Here is a 3,969-nt window from a genome sequence, read left to right as displayed (position 1 = left end):
TGATTTGTTTCATCTTGTGTATTTTAGAACAGGAAAAGGCACAGAAAAATGTACTTTTTAATTACCTTTTTTAATCCTGATTTATGATAACTGACCAACTACCTTGAAAACTACAAATACAATATTTTTTCACCTGTGCTTCTTAGACTGGATCTAGTTTTAGTGTCTATTTCCAAAGGCAACCTGCTCATCAAGCTAGTGTTTGCTCCTTTACAAGTTGCTTGTCCTGTGTTTGTTCTCATGGGAACAAGAAGAGCAACAACAGAGGCCGTTGCTCAGAACACAAAAGGGAAGATAAGCCTGGAAGATAGACTGTGAACCTATCAGCCTTTTCGCAGCCTTTCCCACACTTACTGGTGTCATGGAGGTGATGCAACCTGAGGTCCAAGCATGATATCAATGCCCAACTGATGCTGCTCACATTAACACCCACCCTTCCACCCTTCCGGAGGAGGCGGTGTAGCAGGTGCTTTGGGTGCTCAAGTCACATCCCTGCACCCAGCTCTGACTCCAGAGCAGTTGTGTGGGCAACTTGGTGCAGGCCCTTTGTTCTTCTGCATCCGGGCTTCCTTCTAAGCCAGCACAACAAGGGGTGGGAGCAGGGAGAGCTCTTAGGGGCAATGTTTGACCCATTAGGAATGGGAATGCAAAGTTATTTAAATCTGCACAGGTAAGCAACCAAGGATGAAGGATTTTTAAAAACAAAAGATCTCCCCAAAATTGGATGGTGTAGAAAAAAGAAACAGGAAATAGAACAATACATATTCTGTCATTACTCACAGGAGGGAATGAACAGAGGCTTTCAAAAAGAATGTAGGATTAAGATCATTGTGTAAAGCTACATAATGGCAATCAAACATAAAAAACGTAAAAACCTTTCAAATTTTATGAATAAATACATACACACAACAACAGAAATACATATCTTATAGAAAAACATACAAAGAATTATAACAGAGATGGTGACACAAAATGTTTCACATATCTAAGAGCAAACATTTTCATATTAATAGATGTATTAATAGATATATTTGATTATTAAAGAAAAAAATTTTAGCCAAGACTGGTTTGGCTCAATGGATAGAGCGTCGGCTTGGGGACTGAAGGGACCCGGGTTTGATTTCGGTCAAGGGCATGTACCTTGGTTGCGGGCATATCCCCAGTAGGGGGTGTGCAAGAGGCAGCTATTCGATGACTCTCTCTCATCGATGTTTCTAACTCTCTATCTCTCTCCCTTCCTCTCTGTACAAAATCAATAAAATATATTTAAAAAAAAGAGAAAATTTTTATTATATTACAGGCTAAACTCAATATTATGCTTTATATAATATAATAGATACTTTAAATGACTAATATTGAAAATAAAAAATAAAAATATGCATATTCGGTAGACAAGCAGGGATTACAGTCTTAGAAAGAATGAATTGAGGAAAAATGCATTAGATGATAGAATTATAGGCAACCAATAAAGGATAAAATTTACAAATATATTGAGCAGTTATTAATATCCACATCCTAAATAATCTAGCATTAGTATATAAATAGTAATTATAGCATTAATAATCATAAAGAAAATAGTATAGGAACTGAAAGAAAAAATAGGAAAAATCATGGGAGAAGGACAGACTGTGATTTACTATTATTCTTACTTGATCAAGTTAAAAATTAACAATGAGACCCAAATAACATAATTAATAAAATAACTCTGCTTGATTTTCTACTTTAAAAGCAGACATATTTTTCAGCTAACCATGGAACAGTCAAAAAATTAGCCACAAAGAAAATTCTATACATTTATAAAAGTAAATAATAACAGAAACAATATTCTCTGATAACTATGTAACAGTATAAAATTAATGTATAAATTAGGAAACAAACAAAAATACCATGCTACCTCTAAGTCACAAGATCTCTTTTTAAAAATCTTTTGGATCAGAGATTTGAGTACTTATTAAAACTATGGATTTGCTTAAAAAGATTTTTGGAAGTAAATACCTAGAACTAAAATCTTAGGGCAATCAACGAGAAACAATGCATATAGATAAATTAAACATTCAAATAAAAAAATAGAAAATTTATGAGGTTTTTTGAAAGTCTATAAAGTTTTAATACATTAGCTAATCTAATTATAAAAAATGAAAAATGTATATATAAATAAACATAAAATTACAATATGGGGATAACCGATGGGTCTATTAAAAGAAATATGATAAGAAATAAAACATGGCAAAGCTCAAAATTTGGCAAGTAAATTTGAAGAAGTTAATAGAATAATAACCATTCAAAGTTAACAAGTTCTAATTCCTGGAACTTGAAAACGTTATCTTATTTGGAACAAGAGTCTTTGAAAATGTGATAAGTTAAAGATACTGAGTTGAGGAGGTTTCCATAGATTATTCAGATGGACTCTAAAGCCAGCGACAAATGTTCTTATAAGAGGAAAAACAGCAGCAACAACAACAAAAAGATGGGGAGACAAACAAGAGAGGGAGGAATGCAGCCACAAAGGCAAGGTTGAAGTGATGTGACCACAGTAAGGAATGCCTAAAGCCAACAGAAGCTGAAACAGCTCCAATGTGAATCCTCCCCCCAAACCTTCAGAGGGGGCATGGCCTTGCTGGAACCATGATTCTAAAACTCTGGCTTCCAGAACTGTGAGAGAGTAAATTTTTAAAATGTTAGATTTAATTTATTGCAGTGACATTGGTAAGTAAAAATATATAGGTTTCAAATGGTAAAATTCTATAGTGTCCTTGTCTATATATTTCCCTCCCAAAATCAAATCTCCTTTCATCTCCATATATTTGCCTTTCTTTTCTATCTCCCCTTCCCCCAACTCTTTTCCCTCCCCCACAGACTGTTGTCTATGACTAGGAATTTTTATCTGTCTTATTTGTTTATTCATTGCTTTCAGCTTTATATACCCTTATATACAATGCAGCATATTTATGGTGGCCAAAACATGGAAATAGCAGAAGTGTCCTTCCATTGGTGATTAGATTTAAAAAAAAAAAAAAGAAGAAGATACGGTGAATACATACAATGGAGTACTACTCAGCCATCAGAAAAGATGAAATAGTGCCTTTTGTTGGCAACATAAATGGAACTTGAGAATGTCGTTTTAAGTGAAATAAAGCAGACAGAAAAAGTCAAGAACCATATGACTGAGGGAAATAAAATTGAGAGAGTATAGTTATGCTGTCTCAAGCCTCCTGGTTTAAGGTGATTTGTTATAGTAGCCCCATGAATTAATACACACAGAATGAAATATGGGAATCTTAAAATGTACAAATCTCCCCTCACTTTTTAATGTAAAGTGCTGTGTCTACTTTTGTATGCTATCTTCTGCCATCACAGTTTCATTTTCTAGCCCCAACAGATAGCACATGCAAAGGCCCTGAGGCAAAAAAGAAAAAAGCAAAAAAAAAAAAAAAAAAAAAGCAAGTGGCCTGTTTAAGGAACTGGAGGAAGGCCAGTATATCAAGAACAGGATGATCCTGGGAGTAGGTGGCACCTGATGAGGCTTTATCCTGATAAGAGTTTCTAATCTGAAAGCAAGTCTGGCACCAGCTATTAAGATAGATAGTATATTTTAACTCATCTATACACTTTTCACTTCAAGTGGTTCTTCAAGGTCTGGATGAGTTAGATAACAAAAGAATCCAAAGATTAAACAAAAAAGAAAGAAATGGACAAATTTGCAAGGCAGAAAGATCTTTTAGTTGTAGGACAAAAATAACTATATTGAATTCCCATTCTTCAACTCAAAAATGGATTTTAACACACACATACACACACACACACACACACACACACGTGCACTATTGGTGCCACAACTGTGTTGACAATCTACTCAATAGTAACAGTCATTTCAACAGCTCAACCCACTCAGTGCATTCAAATAAAATAGAAGGAGCTAGAGCAAATGATCACTTCTGTCTGTTTTTATTTTAGTGTTTAGATGTTTGC

Source organism: Pipistrellus kuhlii, unplaced genomic scaffold, assembly GCF_014108245.1.
Source record: "Pipistrellus kuhlii isolate mPipKuh1 unplaced genomic scaffold, mPipKuh1.p scaffold_m20_p_7, whole genome shotgun sequence".
Classification (NCBI taxonomy): Eukaryota; Metazoa; Chordata; class Mammalia; order Chiroptera; family Vespertilionidae; genus Pipistrellus; species Pipistrellus kuhlii.
This window is presented reverse-complemented; position numbering follows the sequence as displayed.